The 6,000-nt window shown below is 37.7% G+C and overlaps 1 protein-coding gene across 1 annotated transcript in view; it reads right to left on the reverse strand.

Moving 5' to 3' along the window:
- Window positions 1–322, reverse strand: part of MS3_00007105 (uncharacterized protein) — a 36,488-nt gene extending 36,166 nt beyond the window's left edge. The window contains exon 1 of the mRNA XM_051215360.1: window positions 85–322. The gene's annotated coding sequence lies outside the window, so the exon portion shown is untranslated. The remainder of the gene's footprint in view (window positions 1–84) is intronic.
- Between the last annotated feature and the right edge of the window lie 5,678 nt (window positions 323–6,000).

The following is a 6,000-nucleotide window of genomic DNA, read 5'->3' on the forward strand; positions in this document are numbered from 1 at the left end:
GGTGAATGAATTCAATTGTCTATCTATAACCATATGATTGATATTTATCCAGATGATACGATTCCGAAAACACCCATTACGAACCTTCCAGTACAATCACCTACAGTAGGACGGAATACGCGCTGTGGAGCAATAATCAACAGGCCACCGCAAAGTACAACAGCAACTGTAGTCTAGTATAAGAACGACAACAACTAATATACCCATTAATTGACACTGAGTTATAACAAATGGATTGACATCATTTCAGTTTGATCCTAATTTGAATATGCTGACTAAGTTCAAGTTATGAAAGTGTGTTCCAAATAAGACAAATATTGTCCAAACTAGCTGTTGTGGTAAGGAGTCTTGTCGTTTGACAATTGGATAGGAAATTCAATGGTAAGGCAACATGTAATAAGTTATGAATATGTATAATCTCCTGCGGTTGCCAAATATGTTCACTCTTTTGTGGGACAAAATTATCATAAATGTAGGGCTGGTGAATTTTCAATAGCCTCTAGCCAAATCATCCGACAGGCACGTTTCTAAATGTCGGACAATTCTCAAGACTTCGTTTAGGCTGGGAGAACCAACGTAGACTAACTTTATGCATGCCAAGGATCGACTTATGTTGCAGTCCTTCCTCCCTGTATTTCTATCAACTTCTAGTGTTGATATATGACTTTACTTAGTGAAAACATTTATTTCAGCCAGTTACCTGATTTTCACAATAGCGTAATCCTGATTGAGTATTAATGCAAGGCATAACTTCGACATAAGCCAGGAAGTCAAACCATTTCCGACTGATTTGAGCAGGCCCTGAATCTCAGACACAGATTACCTACATTGGTGATCTACATGAGTGATTTGAACACCATGATCAAGATACATATCAGCTTTTTTGCATGATAATTGTCCAGGATTGGCGACCCTATGTTGATTAACCATCATTGAACAACTTGACGTTGATTGGTCGTTACCCCTTTCCCCATTCATAGGATTTTTCGCTTAGGCTACATGGAAGACAAATTTTTTGACTCAATCTTGTGTGAGCGTGCTATCAGATTCCAGTAGCATCCAAGGATATAATAAAAAGACCATCATTACTCCGTTTGGTTTGTTTGAATTTCCGAGAATGCCGTTTAGATTAAAGAACACTGGACAGACATTTCAACAATTTATGGATGGCGTCATTAAAGGACTGGGTTTTGTTATTGTGTATATTGATGATGAGTTAGTAGCTCGCAGTTCGCTCCATGAACCTGTAGTGGCATTGGAAAATAGCCACACAGTCCATAGAGCTGTGAACACGAGACTACTCGGAAAATAGATTTTCAATTTTTAACGCAGAGAAATATCTAACGATGGAGAAGGCGCGAACAATGAGTTGAATGTACTAGAGTTGATCGGATGGCATGGCTCGACCATGCAGGCGTGGTCCTTGTTAAATGTTATTTTATATCTTTTATTCATATTAAACATATTGTTCTTTCTCCAGCCTAAGCTTGTTCTCCATCATGCATTGGTAATTGTTAAGATACAGTGAGTTGGTGTAGACGATGATGCAACTTCCACGTAAGATCTTATAGATTAGGCAGTTATATCATGATAAGTCTATAATTTTAGGATCAGGTCTATTATTAGAGCAGTACTAATATCATAGTAGACCATAATTCTACAGTTCCTCGGGGATGAATAATTTTTATCGCACGTTTATACTACATTGCTTAGCCATTCTACAAGTTTTGACAGAGGTCTTAAAAGGCAAAGTGCAAAAGTTTGCATTATCCTGCGGAGTGAAACATGCTTTTTGCGGCTAAAACAGCAATCGCTTCTATTACCATGCCGACCTACCTGAGTCCTGACCAGGAAGAATAACTTATTTTGTGTGCAGACGCGTCACAGACAGCATTAGTTGCGGTACTACAACAAAAATTGAATAATTAAATCAAATCACTTACTTTCTTTTCAAAGAAACTAGAACCAACTCAAACGCAATATAGCAATTTTGACAGAGAATTATTGGCTGTTTGCTTGGCGGTTAAGCATTTTAAACACTTACTGCAAAGTAGAAATTTCGTGAAATTCACTGACCACAACCCTTTACTCACGCCTTTAACGCCCTCAGAAAAGTAGATCACGATTATCGATTCTCGACCAACATGCAGTTTACGAAAGGCGAATCAAGTTTTTTAGCAGATACTTTATCACATTTCGATATCAGTGCTATTTTCTGCAGTAGACCATTCTACCAGATGACCATTTGCATGCCCAAAAAAGCCATCTCATAAGAAAACATTGCTACCGTATTCTTTGGGAGATGGACTCCTAATTTTTGTGTGTCTTCTACTGTTACGACCGAACAGCCAAGATTCGGTTGGAACTACGGACTGACGAACCCAAAATTTATTCGATTAGACCAGACCAAGTTCCTCTGTATAGCTCACAACGCGTCTTTGAAATGCTCGTATTATATTATATCAATATAAACGGTTCTAATTAAGAAAACAGAACAAATAACATCAAAAATACAAAATACTTCAAACGGTACAGCCTGTGCTATACAGTCAGAAGTTTCTCTAACGCAGAGTAGTGCGCTAAACTATGAAAGAGACAGTTAATACTAAAGGGTTTGATACCTGAGAATCAATACAAATATTCCCAATAAGATGGGATCAAATATCTATCTGCAGGGATTGCAGCAATTCTCCCAAGCAGAGGTTCACAGTTTCATTCTCACCTCTTCAATGAAGTTACACTCATTTTGAGAATACATTACATCACTACAATAAAATACCATCCAGCAACAAGTAGAATGATTGAACGATTCCACAGACAACTGAAAAGCTCACTGATGGTACAGCCAGATGCAACCAAATGGAATGGATTCTTACCTCTGAATTTATTGAGCATACGTTCTATAATTAAGGAAGACCTCCAATGCACACCTGCACAGCTCGTTTATGGAGCTCATTTAACCTTACCTGATGTATGGTGTAACATCCCTATGTACGTACCCTGCTTTCTTTTGCGAGATATTAATGAGCCAAATGAATAACATTAAGCCTGTTGCAAATAGGCCAGCGTCTTGATACACTTAAGTTTGTAATTGTTCGTGTTTGCTCCATGAGGTGTCCTTTACAGCACCCTTATGAATGACCTTATGAAGTAGTGGAGAGGCAAACAAAATGTTTCAAAATCAAAAAGAACGGAAAAAAAGAAACAGTTTCAGCTGACAGGATAAAACCTGCTTTTATACAGTCCGAAACACGTGACATTCGAAAGCCGTCGGAAGACAGTAGCAATTGCACAACGCAGCTTCATGCGTTTCTAGCTCATTCTTCATCTACTTCTGCGAAATCAACACCTCTTACAATGGGTGATGCTAAACTTACTAATTCCACCACGTTACCTTCTTTGAAAACCACTCGTACGGGGAAACAGGTACATATTCCCAAACGTTATGTTGAACTCATTACTTAATCTTCCGTTATTTTTTGTAGTGCGGTTAAATACCTACACAATAGCAGAGATGCTAATGACATTTTTTACAAACAACTTTTAGAAATAAAACATTTTGTGTGTACTGCTACCACTGAATAATCCATTGTATTACCCCTACCGTATATGAGCTTCGCAAGATATTCATCATTGTGTGTAATGATTTTTAACTTCGTTGTACTCGTTCACCTTATTACTAGTCGTTTACATAATATATATAAATAAATTCACAATTTATTCGGGAAACTATCAATTTACTTATTGTTATTATACATTGCTTTACCGTTGTTAAACCTTTTATCTACATTTATAAATACATCAAAAATAGTCTAAGGTGGAGCTGTTAACAGTTTTGACAACACATTTGCTTAACCACACGGGTAGGTGCTCACGAGCCCGAATGTACAAATTCCTAGAACATCTGCCAATATAACTTGCTCCACAGGAGCATTTGAATTGGTAGATACAGAAGGAGGTGGCTAGTCTTGGTAATTTATCTTTCAACCTCGGAGTGATTATTGGTCGTGCGGAGAATACTAGTTGTAGTTTAGCTGCATTAAAAGTCTTTTGAATTGATCTACTTAACTTAAGTCTTAACATTTCACTCGGCACGTCGCCTCTGAGCTGTAAGCGTATATATAGAGGCTTTTTATTTACCTCTGGGCATTCTCTACGCTGTCTTTGATTGGCTAAGTTTTTATTTGTAAATTTCTCCCGATATCCATTGTCCTTCAGGGTTGTAAGCAATGTCTTTGTTTCATCTTCAATCGTATCCATAGTGAATATAATCTTGATTCTATGATGTAGTGTCTTGACAAGGTTCCTTTTTTGTTGTAGAGGAACGAAACTGAGAAAGTTAGTATATTGACCCGTCCAGGTAATTTTCCTGTTTATGTTTGTTTTTAGCGTTCCATCTTTTCTCCTTGTAAGCAGAACATCTAGGAAGGCTATTTTACCCCATTTTCTTTCTCACACGTGAATTTTATGGACGGGTGAGCTGTATTGAATTGCTCGAGTGTTCTTATCAAGTCCGTATGCTTGTTAAAAAGGATAAATGTGTCATCCATATATCAACAGTACAATGAAAACTTATCGATCTCTTGTGCCAGTGGGCCTTTTTCTAGTTTCGAAAGGAAAATGCCTGACAATATGGGACCCAGGGCTAAACCCATCGTGACGAGATCTATTTGTCTGTAGATTTCACCATTGAATTGGAAATGTACATTCATAGCGCATTTTAGTAATAATTCTTTGATGATCCCCACAGGGATTGTCGTTTCTAGTTCCTGTTCTCTAAGTTGTTCACAAATATATTCTACAGTTTCTCTAAGTGGGACATTTGTGAACAGCGATGCTACGTCAAAGGAAATCATCGTCTGATCTTTTGTGTTTATGTTTTTAATTCTGTCAACGAATTGGAATACGTCCCTAATACTATGTTTTACCAGGCGATCATGGAGTGGTTTCAAAACAGTTACTAGCCACTTTGCTACAGTATGATATGGGGAATCGCATGTGTCCGAAATTGGCCTTAATGGGATATCCGGTTTATGTATCTTTGGCAGTCCGTATAACCTAGGTAAATGTGTACATATCGGCTAAATTGTTTCTTATACGTCTTTTGGAATCACCTGTTGATCTCTGAGCTTAAAAAATCTCAATTCAACTGAAATAATTATTCAGAACTGTCATATTCCATATAACACAGGCGACTTTTGCGGGTCATTTTAAAGTTCCAAACCATCCAGTCCATTTTCTAATTCTCTAATCATCATGATAACCTCAGGTTATAGTAATGTTTTGGTAATGACGGGAGACTAGTAATGCCATCTACTCATAATTTTAATTCTGATGTAGCCGTTCTTCAGTCATAGCCAAACATTTACAACATAGGTTTACAAATGTAGGTGTTCCAAAGCTGATAATGGACCGAAACCCAAAAGTGGTAATGATGTCACGAAAGTTTTGTGCTTTTTCTGTGATACATTTGTGATGGGAGATCTTGGATACAGTAAACCGGGAAGCCAGGAAGGAAGAATGACAAGGGTATAATAGGAGTATGTTCAATATATCGAGGAGTGCTTGATCTTAGCTGACCATTCGTTGCAAGGGACGGGCGGTAATACTTAATCAGTAGTGGCCCGTTGCGGGTGCGTGAACAGGAGCTTTCAGCTTGGATTAGCCCAATAAATCAAGTGAGGTCAGCGTTAATGTTGAAGAACTACTGATTTATTTATTTTGGGGATTTATGTACCACCATAGAAGCATTAAGTTAAGGATATACTATCTGATAACTCTTTAGAATGTCCCGATTGAACATGTCAACCAAACGACTTTGTTTACTCTGCATCTTCTTACGTAAAATTTAATCTTGGTGAGCATTGTGCTTAAGAGAAATGATACAACGTACAAAGTATATGATTTTGACCATAAGTATGACCGATTTCCGGATACTTGATTCACCTATGTTTTAACGACCCTACAACATCGTTTAAGTCCAGCGAACTGATAGAACTG

This window comes from Schistosoma haematobium, chromosome 2 (genome assembly GCF_000699445.3).
Source record: "Schistosoma haematobium chromosome 2, whole genome shotgun sequence".
NCBI classification, from domain to species: domain Eukaryota; kingdom Metazoa; phylum Platyhelminthes; class Trematoda; order Strigeidida; family Schistosomatidae; genus Schistosoma; species Schistosoma haematobium.